The 14243-nt window shown below is 44.9% G+C and overlaps 2 protein-coding genes across 16 annotated transcripts in view; one reads left to right on the forward strand and one right to left on the reverse strand.

Moving 5' to 3' along the window:
* The window catches only part of LOC137527742 (myosin-1B-like), a 469182-nt gene that overhangs the window by 297424 nt on the left and 157515 nt on the right, over positions 1-14243 (reverse strand). Inside the window, exon 1 of one of the 13 annotated variants that reach the window (XM_068248590.1) lies at positions 13445-13468. The exons of the other annotated variants lie outside the window; for them this stretch is intronic. The gene's annotated coding sequence lies outside the window, so the exon portion shown is untranslated. Of the gene's footprint in view, positions 1-13444; positions 13469-14243 lie in introns of those variants that run through there. 13 annotated transcript variants of the gene reach the window in all.
* The window catches only part of SLC38A5 (solute carrier family 38 member 5), a 152845-nt gene that overhangs the window by 81802 nt on the left and 56800 nt on the right, over positions 1-14243 (forward strand). For all 3 annotated transcript variants that reach the window (XM_068248600.1, XM_068248601.1, XM_068248599.1), the window contains exon 2: positions 123-282. The gene's annotated coding sequence lies outside the window, so the exon portion shown is untranslated. The remainder of the gene's footprint in view (positions 1-122; positions 283-14243) is intronic.

Here is a 14243-nt window from a genome sequence, read left to right on the forward strand (position 1 = left end):
GGTGACCGGCAGCCATGTGACATTGGTGTGTTATATGTGCAAACATTCAGGCTGAGGATGAGGATTTTGGATGTAAAGTGCTAATGGCGGAGTCACCCATTTCTTTTCTTTGTGTCTTGCAGGTTAAGATGGACAGAGTCTCCAGCTGCTGCACCGGATTCTAACAACTGGCTTCCCATCCAGGCCACCAATCATCCCATCCAGGCCTCCAATCATCCCATCCAGGCCACCAAATCATCCCATCCAGGCCACCAAATCATCCCATCCAGGCCACCAAATCAGGTGATTTACTGACTGCATGTTTGTAGATGGGAATGCTTTTCCTGAAAACTTTCCTTATAGAAGAGCACTAGTGCCTAAAACCATTATAACAAGAATACTGCAGTTGCCAAAACAATTGTATTAAGAACAGCAACATTTTCCCAACCTTTTATAATTGGTATTGGCAACTACTATTGTGCCTTTAATATTGTTATTATTATTTATATATAGCACTGACATTTTCTGCAGTACTTTACACAGTCATGTCACAGAGGAGCTCACAATCTAATGCCTACCATAGTCATAGTCTAATGTCCTACCATATAATATGCATTTATATAGCAGTGCCCATACCTCCCAACTTGTTGAGATGAGAAAGAGGGACACTTAAGCCATGCCCCTGCCACACCCCGTATCACGCCCTGGCATACCCCTAGTCAGGCATACCATAAATATTTCATAAGAAAAATATGTTTTATTATAATTTAACCACTTGTGGACCACAGTCTTTCTACCCCTTAAGGACCAGAGCCTTTTTTTCCCATTCAGACCACTGCAGCTTTCACGGTTTATTGCTCGGTCATACAACCTACCACCTAAATGAATTTTACCTCCTTTTCTTGTCACTAATACAGCTTTCTTTTGGTGCTATTTGATTGCTGCTGCAAGTTTTACTTTTTACTATATTCATGAAAAAAGACATGAATTTTGTCAAAAAAATGATTTTTTTAACTTTCTGTGCTGACATTTTTCAAATAAAGTAAAATTGCTGTATACATTTTTGTCCAAATTTATTGTGCTACATGTCTTAGATAAAAAAAACCAACAACATTCAGTGTATATTTATTGGTTTGGGTAAAAGTTATAGCGTTTACAAACTATGGTGCCAAAAGTGAATTTTCCCATTTTGAAGCATCTCCGACTTTTCTGACTACCTGTCATGTTTCATGAGGTGCTAAAATTCCAGGATAGTATAAATACCCCCCAAATGACCTCATTTTAGAGAGAAGACATCCCAAAGTATTCACTGAGAGGCATGGTGAGTTCATAGAAGATTTTATTTTTTGTCACAAGTTAGCGGAAAATGACACTTTGAGACAAAAAAAAAATTTCCATTTCTGCTAACTTGTGACAAAAAAAAAAATGAAATCTGCCACGGGCTCACCATGCCCCTCTCTGAATACCTTGAAGTGTCTACTTTCCAAAATGGGGTCATTTGTGGGGTGTGTTTACTGTCCTGGCATTTTGGGGGGTGCTAAATTGTAAGCACCCCTGTAAAGCCTAAAAGTGCTCATTGGACTTTGGGCCCCTTAGCGCACCTAGGCTGCAAAAAAGTGTCACACATGTGGTATTGCCGTACTCAGGAGAAGTAGTATAATGTGTTTTGGGGTGTATTTGTACACATACCCATGCTGGGTGGGAGAAATATCTCTGTAAATGACAATGTTTTGATTTTTTTTACACACAATTGTTCATTTACAGAGAGATTTCTCCCACCCAGCATGGGTATGTGTAAACATACACCCCAAAACACATTATACTACTTCTCCTGAGTACAGCGATACCACATGTGTGGCACTTTTTTGCACCCTAACTGCGCTAAGGGGTCCAAAGTCCAATGAGTACCTTTAGGATTTCACAGGTCGTTTTGAGACATTTGGTTTCAAGACTACGCCTCACGGTTTAGGGCATCTAAAATGCCAGGGCAGTTTAGGAACCCCACAAGTGACCCCATTTTAGAAAGACAACACCACAAGGTATTCTGTTAGGAGTATGGTGAGTTCATAGAAGATGATTTTTTTTGTCACAAGTTAGCGAAAATTGACACTTTGTGAAAAATGACCAATAAAAATCAATTTCCGCTAACTTGTGACAAAAAATAAAATCTTCTATGAACTCACTATACCCCTAATGGAATACCTTGGGGTGTCTTCTTTCTAAACTGGGGTCACTTGTGGGGTTCCTATACTGCCCTGGCATTTTAGGGGCCCTAAACCGCGAGGAGTAGTCTTGAAACCAAATTTCTCAAAATGACCTGTGAAATCCTAAAGGTACTCATTGGACTTTGGGCCCCTTAGCGCAGTTAGGGTGCAAAAAAGTGCCACACATGTGGTACCGCCGTACTCAGGAGAAGTAGTAGAATGTGTTTTGTGGTGTATTTTTACATATACCCATGCTGGGTGGGAGAAATATCTCTGTAAATGACAATTTTTTGATTTTTACACACACAATTGTCTATTTACAGAGATATTTCTCCCACTCAGCATGGGTATGTGTAAAAATACACCCCAAAACACATTATCCTACTTCTCCTGAGTACGGCGATACCATGTGTGACACTTTTTTGCAGCCTAGGTGCGCTAACGGGCCCAACGTCCTATTCACGGGTCATTTTGAGGCATTTGGTTTCTAGACTACTCACGGTTTAGGGCCCCTAAAATGCCAGGGCAGTATAGGAACTCCACAAGTGACCCCATTTTAGAAAGCAGACACCCCAAGGTATTCCGTTAGGTGTATGGTGAGTTCATAGAAGATTTTATGTTTTGTCACAAGTTAGTGGAAAATGACACTTTGTGAAAAAAACAATAAAAATCAATTTCCGCTAACTTTTGACAAAAAATAAAATCTTCTATGAACTCATCATACACCTAACAGAATACCTTGGGGTGTCTTTTTTTTTCTAAAATGGGGTCACTTGTGGGGTTCCTATACTGCCCTGGCATTTTAGGGGCCCAAAAACCGTGAGGAGTAGTCTGGAAACCAAATGCCTCAAAATGACTGTTCAGGGGTATAAGCATCTGCAAATTTTGATGACAGGTGGTCTATGAAGGGGCAAATTTTGTGGAACTGGTCATAAGCAGGGTGGCCTCTTAGATGACAGGTTGTATTGGGCCTGATCTGATGGATAGGAGTGTTAGGGGGGTGACAGGAGGTGATTTATGGGTGTCTCAGGGGGTGATTAGAGGGGAAAATAGATGCAATCAATGCACTGGGGAGGTGATCGGAAGGGGGTCTGAGGGGGATCTGAGTGTTTGGTCGAGTGATCATGAGCCCACACGGGGCAAATTAGGGCTTGATCTGATGAGTAGGTGTGCTAGGGGGTGATAGGTGGTGACAGGAGGTGATTGATGGGTGTCTCAGGGTGTGATTAGAGGGGGGAATAGATGCAAGCAATTCACTGGCAAGGTGATCAGGGCTTGGGTCTGAGGGCGTTCTGAGGGTAGGGGCGAGTTTTTGGGTGCCCTAGGGGCAGATAGGGGTCTGATCTGATGGGTAGCAGTGACAGGTGGTGACAGGGGGTGATTGATGGGTAATTAGTGGGTGTTTAGAGGAGAGGACAGATGTAAACAATGCACTTGGGAGGTGATCTGAAGGCGGGTTTGCGGGCGATCTGATGGTGTGGGTGGGTGATCAGATTGCCCGCAAGGGGCAGGTTAGGGGCTGATTGATTGATGGGTGGCAGTGACAGGGGGTGATTGATGGGTGATTGACAGGTGGTCAGCGGGTTATTACAGGGAAGAACAGATGTAAATGCACTGGTGAATTGATAAGGGGGGGGGGGGGGGGTCTGTGGGCAATCTGAGCATGTAGGCGGTTGATTGGGTGCCCGCAAGGGGCAGATTAGATGATTGCAGAGAGTGCAGAGAGCCTCTGAGGACGCTCAGTGAGCGAAACGGTCGCCAGGCCCCACACCGCTCCCACTATACCCCACAGCGCTTAAAGGAACTGGTAGGAACTTTTTTTACATGATATTTATTTGTGCACATGTTTAAGAGAAATTCTGAAGCCGCAAGAATAAAGCTTTTTTAAGTGGAATGCAAGTGCCAAACTGCTCCTTCCTTTTTTCTTTTTTGTAAGGGGCAGATTAGGGTCTAATTTGATGGGTAACAGTGACAGGTGGTGATAGGGGGTGATTGATGGGTAATTAGTGGGTGTTTAGAGGAGAGAACAGATGTAAACAATGCACTTGGGAGGTGATCTGACGGCAGGTTTGCGGGCGATCTGATGGTGTGGGTGGGTGATCAGACTGCCCGCTAGGGGCAGGTTAGGGGCTGATTGATGGGTGGCAGTGACAGGGGGTGATTGATGGATGATTGACAGGTGATCAGTGGGTTATTACAGGGGGGATAGATACATACAGTACACAGGGGGCGGGTCTGGGGGAGGGGGGTCTGGGGAGAATCTGAGGGGTGTGGGGGTGATCAGGAGTCCCCAGGGGGCAGTTAGGACCTAAAATAGAAAAATAGTGTTGACAGATAGTGACAGGGAGTGATTGATTGGTGATTAGGGGAGTGATTGGGTGCAAACAGTGGTCTGAGGGAGGGGGGCAGGGGGAGTCTGAAAGGTGCTGTGGGCGATCAGAGGGAAGCAGGATCAGTGTGTTTGGTGCAGACTAGGGTGGCTGCAGCCTGCCCTGGTGGTCCCTCGGACACTGGGACCACCAGGGCAGGAGGCAGCCTGTATAATACACTTTTTATGCGGTGATCGTGGGGTTAACAACCCGCCGGCGCTTCCGAACGGCCGGCGGGATGTTGTCGCGGGTGGGCGGAGCCAGTTGCCAGGGGAAGTGCGCGTCACTAGTGACGCGATCGCTCCCCGGGCATGCCGAAAGGACGCAACGCCCAAGGGTGTATTGCGGTCCTTTCGGCGTCCACTTTGCTGCCGCCCATCGGCTGTGGGCGGTCGTCAAGTGGTTAAACCACACTGGTCCTTTCTATCATGGGTCATTTTCCTTCATATTAACATTTTAAAACTAGTAATATATCAATTTAAGGGATGGGAATAAAGTTTAGAGTCAATCAAACATAATTGTAGTAGAGAAATATATATATTTACATAGAAAGAGGGTCAAAGTCCTGAAAGAGGGACAAATGAGGAGGAAAGGGGGACAGAGGGACATGGCTCCCAAAGAGGGACTGTCCTTCTTTTGGCAGTGACATCTTCTGCAGCACTTTACAAAGTACATAGTCATATATAATATGATAGGGCTGGAGCTATGCAGTGCACAGTCCACCTCCCCCAGCAGGAGTATCTACATCCCTGTATTCACACAAATATAAACAAATAATAAACACTTGGTTCTGTTTTTAGAACACACTAACTCTGTATCTCTTGTGGCCAAAATGTAAAACCACATCCAAATACCCTATTATACACCTTCCCATCGAAAAATGAAATACATTTTCATTATTTTTAAAAACCCTTCGAGGTGAAGTGGTTAAAAGATGGCAAAGAGTCCCAATCTTTATCTGGATAGTCCTGATGCACTCAAGTGATCTCCACACCACAGCAACCAGAGGGAAATACCACCACCACCTCCAATGTGGTTCCCTACTCTCAATTCCACATCTACACTCCTCCGTGGGCTCACGATCTAACCCCTTCTGCTCCTCAATCGGCTAGTTGACTCAAGACTCTTCATGATCATATATACATTTGGACACCAGAGGTGTCCGTCAATCACTGCTTATTTCAGTTGTTGCATAGGCATGTTCATAGCTTCACATATGCTGTCTATCCATCTTAGTCTTTGTTGTCCGTCCTCTTCCTCTTTTGCCCTCAATTTATCCAAGCGTCAAGGATTTCTTCAAAGAATACAAATTTCTCGTTATGTGAGCAAAGTATCTGAGTTTTCATAGTAGTATTGTATAGTAGTAGAGTCAGCACTCTGGCCTTATTTATCTAAGTATTGACTCATTAGATCTTCTAGCAGAATCTAATCCCTACCGTAGTCGTACTGTGACTATGACGTTGAAACAGAGGCGTCAATCAGGATAAAACAATGTTAAAATGAATAAAAATAGGGGAAGTAGTATTCACATTGCCTTGCTCCAATCTTTAACCTTTTTCGGGACCGCTTGTAGTAAATCGTACGCGGCACTTGTGGCTGCCTAAGCCTGATGCAGCGTAGAATTTACGCCACCTGCCAATTCCGCTCCCGACGCAATCGTGCGCACCCGAGAGGAGAGATTAAGCTGTCATATGACAGCTAACAACTCCCCTCAGTGATCAGGAGCCAACGCGATTGGCTCCTGATCACGTGATCACTACGATCGCCGGCGGTTCGAAGTGATCATTGTCGGCAGCGGCGGTCTGAGGGGAAGAAGAGGATGGGAACTCACCTTCCTCACGTTCCCCTGGCAATCGTCGCCCCCCTGTTTTTGTTAAAATCGCTTTTCTAAGCACTTTTCTAGAGCAGTTTTTAAATTCACTCCCTGGCATAAGTCAGGAAGTGAACTCTTTGACCCGGCAAAGAATAAATACAATGTATTTATTCTTAAAAATGCGAAACGCAATCATTGTATAAAGCAATTTTGTGAGCATTTTGCATTTTTCCTATACCTTCCATTGAGGCAAAATCACCTCAAAAATGGTACAGGCAGCGCTTTGCTAAGCGGATCGGAAAACGAACCGCTCAGATGTGAACTCTCTCATAGGGAATCATTGCACAAGCGCTTTTAGGGCGATTTTGAAAATCTCCTGCGCTTGAAAAAAGGGCAAAAATGCCCCTAGTGTGAACGAGCCCTGAAAGCAAGAAGTTTTGAATCAGGTATTGGAAAACTCCTAGGTGGATGCATCAATGTACCACAGTGATGCGCCTGTGAAGAGGATAAGTCCATCAAAACGTGGGTGACCCGATGATCCAGATGGTCGCTCTCCAGAGAAATAGAAAACACGACCAAATAGATACTATAGAACTAGTTGATATGGTACTGTCCCCTCGTGGAGGTAGGAGCGTAGAGGGGAGGGATTACGATAAAGAAAAAAAAATCTTATCACTCCTGCTCTGGTGTCAGGCGTCTGAGAACACCTGTACATAGGAAGAGACCTCAACGAAGTAAACCAACAACAACAAGGCTAAAAATAACATTATCTTTAGCCTTTTTGCTGTTGGTTTACTTGAAACGAGCAACCGTTGCCAATTTAAAGGTGAACTGAAGAGAGAGGTTTATGGAGGCTGCCATGTTTATTTCCTTTTAAGCAATGCCAGTTGCCTGGCAGCCCTGCTGATCCTCTGCCTAATACTCTTAGCCATAGCCCCTGAACAAGCATGCAGCAGATCAGGTGTTTCAGACTTTAAAGTCAGATCTGACAAGACTAGCTGCATGCTTGTTTCTGGTGTTATTCAGATACTACTGCAGAGAAATAGACCAGCAGGGCTGCCAGGCAACTGGTATTGATTAAAAGGAAATAAATATGGCAGCCTCCGTATACCACTTACTTCATTTCCCCTTTAAACTGTTTTTAGAATTATTTTTTTTTTGTATAATCGGGGGAGGGGGGACGACTTCCCACCACCGCTCTAAAGGTGGCCACTAACGGTCCAATTTCTAGCGAAAAATAGTTAAAAAACATATCCGTATAAAAACAGTCGTCCAATTAGATTTCTTGTTGGTTGTAATAGATAGGAAGCAAAGATTGGTTCGTTGATGGTGTAATGAACGATTTCACTTCCGATCAGAATTTCTGATCGCTCAAACGATTTTTTTGCTAGAAATTGGATTGTTAGTGGCCACCCTAAGTATGTATAGGTGTCCTCCAATGCCTGCAATAGGGCTTTAACTATCGTACGTGCTGGAAATTCATGCCCATTCGCCACTGTTATGTATTGCTGCGGGTGTCAGGAACTCATCCTGCCTTACCCCCGAGCTGAACATGTTGCTTAGCCAAGGGGAATTGCAGTATGCCTGGTACACTCTATACTATTTGCCATCAGATTGGTAGGTCGAATCAATAATTTCCAACAGGTCTGATCAGGTTTACGATCAATTTTGTACAGAGGTGATTTGGAAAATCGATCAGAAAAACAATCGTAAATCAGATGGAAGTGTCAGAAATTATCGTTTCAACCCATCTATCTGCCAGCAAATTGCATGGTGTGTACCAGGCATTACAGTTTGTCTACACAGTTATCGTTCCAACATGGCTGCCTGAATTAGTCGGTAAAGATTGCTTCAGGCGACAACAGTTTAAAGTGTACACACACAACGTTATCAAAGTTGCACTGTTGTTTGTGGGTTGAACTGAGTTATTTGAAAGACTGTTGTAATCGATCGTTTAGATGATCACTCAAACATTGTCACTTTCATCCAATGAGCTGAGCTCTGCAAGTAATCAATACTTTGTGCAAACAAACAGAGAAAACCAGCTTACAGCCTGGTAGCAGCTGCAATTCCCATAGATAGCATTGTGGACTGCGTGGGATTTCATGTCAGACGAATTACAAAGAGATGTCACAACACACACTGTGCTGGAATTAAACTATTTCTCTTTATTGAGACATCCAGAAGACAGCTAAAGAGCATTTCTGTCCAGCTCGGGTTCTTATTACCTATATGATGATTGAGGATTGATTGCAATGCTCAAGGCAAGCTAGACAGCAATTTTACATACACCACTTTTCTTTAAAGGACTGCTACAGCAAAAAAAAAATAAGCAGTTAAAATCTGACAGAACCGGCAGGCTTTGAACTAGTCCATCTCCTCAACTGCTGGTCAGGAAACGCTTTTGAAAACAAAGAAAACCCAGAGAATCCAACGTGAGGAGATGGCCTTGTCCAAAACCTTTCAGATTTTAACTGCTTATTGTTTTCGCTATAGTGATCCTTTAAAGAATGAACACCTGCCTCCCACATGTTACAGACCTGTGTCTAATAATTATGCACATTCTATTTAGCACTTGGCTACTGCATGAAAGAGCTGCTTCCCATGGCACGTTCCCATGGCTTCTCTACAGAGGTGTTGCCTGGCACTTCCAATGGTAGCCAGAGGTGCCCCCAGATAGCCCCTCCTCCAACTGTTAGGTAGGCAGAAGCCCCTCCCCCAATATTAGGTTGCCACAGGTGCCCCCAGGATAAGTTAAGCTAACTCTCCCAAGTACTGTGTAGCCAGAGGTGCCCCCCAATATTAGATAGCTCCCCCCCAGGTATTAGGTACCCAGAGGTGCCTCTAGTATTAGATCCCCCCTTACCCCAGTATTAGGTAGCCAGATGGATCTCACCAATTATGAGGTAGCCAAATGAGCCCACCACCTCCTCCCAGTATTAGACAGCCCCCTCCTCCCAGTATTAGACAGTCAGATGGGCCCCCTAGTATTTAGAAGGCAGATGAGCCCCAAGTATTAGGTAAGCAGATGTGTCACTGCAATAGGTAACCAAATACCTCCCAACGCCCCCCACACACAGAAAAGCACACTATACGGTAGCCCCTCCCACCTGTTATTTCATGGGGGACAGTTACCCTCCAGTGCCAGTGGTTATAAAACACCAGACCTCTGCCCATGTCAAGTGTGGCTCAACGATTCCTGCTCGTCAGAGCTGCCCACTGTACTGTAGATACAAAAAACACTGAGCCCCACTCCACCATGGCCGTGAACTCCCCACCCTGTGAGTGCGGTGACTGCCCCCCCCCCCAGTAGTTAAAGTACACCTGAACTGAGAGGGACATATGAACAGAGAGGCTGCCATATTTATTTTCTTTGAAACAATTCAGGACCACAGGCTTACACCCCTCTAGTGACCAGGCTATTGTTTACAATTTAGGCCACTGCAGCTTTAAGGCCAAGCTGCAGGGCCGCACAACTCAGCACACAAGTAATCCCCCCCCACTTTTCTGCCCACCAACAGAGCTTTTTGTTGGTGGGCTGTGATCACTGCTGGGATGTTTGTTTATTTTTTTCTTATTTCTTTATTTTTTTAAAATAAATTTGCCCTTTTTTCTTATTTTTATTCCCCTCCCTCCCCCCGCCAGTCAATCACAGCGATAGGCATGAGCCTATGTCAGCCGATCGCTCCTGAGCCTCCCAGGGGGACTGCTGTGTGCCGTAGATCGCAGCGCTGTACAATGTAAATAGACAGCAATTTCACCGTCTAACAGTCTCCTAGCGGCGATCGCTGCTAGGGGACTGATGACGGAGTGGAGCGCCATAATTTAAGCTGAGATGCGCGCGCAGTGGCGAACACGATCTCCTGCAAAACCCCGCTCCAGCACGCCAATTGCCGTTGAGCTGTCCTGGGGCTGCCGCCGCGTCCACGACAATCGGCGTGGAGCGGTCTTAAAGTGGTTACAGGACAACTAAAGCCAGAGGTATATGGAGGCTGCCATATTTATTTCCTTTTAAGCAATACCAGTTTCCTCTAATACTCTTAGCCATAGACCCTGAACAAGCATGCGGCAGATCAGATGTTTCTGACATTATTTATTATTTACAAGATTAGCTGCATGCTTGTTCTTGGTGTGAATCAGACAGGACTGCAGCCAAATAGATCAGCAGGGCTGCCAGGCAACTGGTATTGTTTAAAAGGAAATAAACATGGCAGCCTCCATATTCTTCTCACTACAGTTTTCCTTTAAACAATGCACATTGCCTGGCTGTCCTGCTGATCCTCTGCCTCTAATACTTTTAGCCATAGCCCCTAAACAAGCATATGCAGATCAGATGTTTCTGACTGACGTCTGATTGCATTAGCCACATCCTTGTTTCAGGTGTGTCATTCAGACACTTCTGCAGCCAAAGAGATCAGCAGGGCTGCCAGGCCATGCAACTGGTATTGTTTAAAAGCAAATACATATGGCAGCCTTCGTATCTCTCTCACTTCAGGTGTCCTCTAAGTTTCTGCCCTCACAGTAAATATACAGCAAGCTTACTTTGTAAGACAAATCGTGCAGTTTGTATTGGGCCTGTGTGTGAGTAATGTGAGGATAATTATACATGTAGCAGTGAGTTTCTCATGTCCGTACATGGGTGTGATCAGCACTTTTGCTTGCTCAACGACTTTCACATGGCAGGTAAGTATTTCTCCTCAGGTCCAACACACAGGTGTGTGACTCATCTGTCACGGCTGCTGTGCTGGGTTCTCAGGAATGGTGCGTGGTTTAGGGGTGGCTGCATAGCCTGCAGGAGGTACCGCCGCTCTCTCCAGCACTCTGCAGTGACTGGTGGGAAAGAATGCTAACAGACGAATGATTCAATGAGGAAACTATGTGAATGGGTCGTGGATCAGGGCTGTGATGGCTTTACAGGCATACAGGTTTCCCATCTGCAAACGGATGAGGATGAATTCTTAATTTTTTGCTCAACAGGAAGTGAGAATTAAATTTGTAGGGCCCGAAACGTTTCATGGAGCTAATCAGATTTGAAATGCTAGTGATTGATTATTTCACAGATGGTTAAAGGGGTACTTAAAGGACCACTCCAGCTAAAAAGGAAGCAGTTAAAGAAAAACCGTAACCAAGAATTGAACTTCATCCCAATCAGTAGCTGATACCCCCTTTCCCATAAGAAATCTATTCCTTTTTGCAAGCGGATCATCAGGGGGAGGTCTGTATGGCTGATTTTGTGGTGAAATCCCTCCCACAGTGTGATGACAGGACCATGGTCCTGACAGTTTCCTGTCTGTGAACCTTGTTGCATTGTGGGAAATAGCTGTTTACAGCTGTTTCCAACTGCCAAAAAAGCAAGCAGCATCTCCTTCCACTGACATCACGTGCCAGCAGTAAAAATGTCACCATGTGATGTCAGAACGTAAATCAGGGAGAGGAAAGATTTTACAACAGGCAAACACTTGTTCACACTACAATAGCTTTTTAAGCACTAGTGATTTTGAAAAGCTCTTGCTATTGCAATGCTATGGGGGGGATTTTTACAAAATCACATCATTACAGTGAGAACACTCACATAGGATAACATTAGCAGGAGCTTTTAAAATCACAAAGCGCTTAGAAAGGCTCTTGAAGTGTGAACAAGCCCTTAGGGAGGTTGGCTGGTATCTTACTATATTGGCAGTTAGACTTCGCAACTGCCGTTCAGGAAATGCATTTGAAATAAAATTTAAAAAAATATCCCATGAGGAGGTGGACTAGTCCAAAACCTGTCAGTTCTGTCAGATTTTAACTGCTTACTTTTTTCACTGGAGTGGTCCTTTAAGGCAAAACAAAAAAAACAGTTTAAAGGGAACCCAAGGTGAGAGGGATACAGAGGCTGCCATATTAATTTCCTTGTAAACAATGCCAGTTGCCTGGCAGCCCTGCTGATCTTTGGGCATAAGAAGTGTCTGCTGATTCAAAATCCTGGAACAAGCATATGGCTAATCTAGTAAAAGCTGAGTCAGAGTACCTGATCTGCTGCATGCTTGTTCAGGGTCTATGGCTAAAAGTATTAGAGACAGAAGATCAGCAGGGCTGCCAGGCAACTGGTATTGTTTAAAGAACAACTGAAGTGATAAAAATATGGAGGCTGCCATATGTATTTCCTTTTACACAATACCAGTTGCCTGGCAGCCATGCTGATCTGTTTGGCTGCAGTAGTGTCTGAATTACACCAGAAACAAGCATGCAGCTAATCTTGCTAGATCTGACAATAATGTCAGAAACACCTGATCTGCTGCATGCTTGTTCAGGGGCTATGGCTGAAAGTATTAGAGGCAGAAGACCAACAGGATAGCCAGGCAACGGGTATTGCTTAAAAGGAAATAAATATGGCAGCCTCCATATCCCTCTCACCTCGGGTTCCCTGAAGCTTCTTGCAGCCCCCCTGGAGACCCTCCACCGAGCAGTAGCGACCCCCTCAAAGCCATAGCGTTTGATTGGGCTAGTACCACACTACATACAATTCATATGAAATCTTCATGCAAGTCAGAAAAATTAGCATCTGATTAACCATCTATAGTACAAAATATGGTTCATTTAAGCAGGTGAGGGACCCATCACAAAGAAATGTCCTCTTATCATTCCCCCAGCCTCCCCCCCCCCTCCTCTACTCATGTCACTGCTTGGTGGTAATGTTTTGGAAGTTGCGGAGATGCATCCAGCCCGGTCTATATTTGTCTTCTCTTAGTACTCTCATTAGTGTTCCGCTTCCCGCAGGAATATGAACAGCGTCTCTTCTCTGTTCTGCTGAAATTGGGACATTTGCGAGATAAGGCCGTGGATCAGAAGTGGGTCTCCCTCCCCCCACAGTAACTTGTGACAGCTGAGCAGGAGGCAGACACACCACGCTTTCATTATTAAGAAAAATGGTGCATGTCAAATCGACTTGCCATGAGTGTTGATGACTTCCAGATCTCAGCTCAGCGTAGGAGAGCAAAGGTGGCCATAAGATTGTCAGTCTACATATACACTAGGATTTTGTATCCATTGTGTATTTATAAAGCACTGACATCTTCTTCAGCATACGTAGCTCTTACCTCGTCACCTGGCTCCGCATGTGTGGGCCAACGGGAATCTTAGTGACATACTTCCTGTCAGGGTGTACATCACTGAACGGGGGTGGGCCTATGCATATGACTATGTCAGCGCACTCTGCCACAGGGTCATTTAAATACTGATTTGTGCTGTGCAGTGATCCAATGGCAGGCTGCCGTGCCATGGGATCGAAGCACCATACAAGTGTGAAAGCAGCCTAATAGGAACCTGACGTGAGAGGGATATGGAGGCTGCCATATTTTTTTCTTGTTAAACAATACCAGTTGCCTGACTGTCCTGCTGATCCTCTGCCTCTAATACTTTTAGCCATAGACCCTGAACAAGCCTGCAGCAAATCGGGTGTTTCTGACATTCTTGTCAAATCAGACAAGATTAGCTGCATGCTTGTTTCTGGTGTTAGTCAGATACTACTGCAGCCACATAGATCAGCAGGGCAGCCAGGCAACTGGTATTGCTTGAAAGGAAATAAATATGGCAGCCTCCATATTCCTTTTCACTTCAATTGCCCTTTAATTATGGTGAAGAGCTCTGTCGCCGGTTGCTGTAAGACTGACACAGGAAGGTGCAATGCTATAAATCCTACCATAGGCCATTCCAGAGCCTCGAATCGTTTGCAGGCCCAGCGTGACGTCAAGCCCACATGAAATTTTTATAAAGTTGGGCTTAGAGGATTATGTGAATAGTTGTGACAGGTTTGCTTTGGGCGGTTGTGGCTCCATGCCTGGCCTTTCTGTGAAAACTGGGGCGGTGTGCGCAGAGACCTGCAGGGGAGGAAGAGAG

This window comes from Hyperolius riggenbachi, chromosome 8, assembly GCF_040937935.1.
Source record: "Hyperolius riggenbachi isolate aHypRig1 chromosome 8, aHypRig1.pri, whole genome shotgun sequence".
NCBI classification, from domain to species: Eukaryota; Metazoa; Chordata; class Amphibia; order Anura; family Hyperoliidae; genus Hyperolius; species Hyperolius riggenbachi.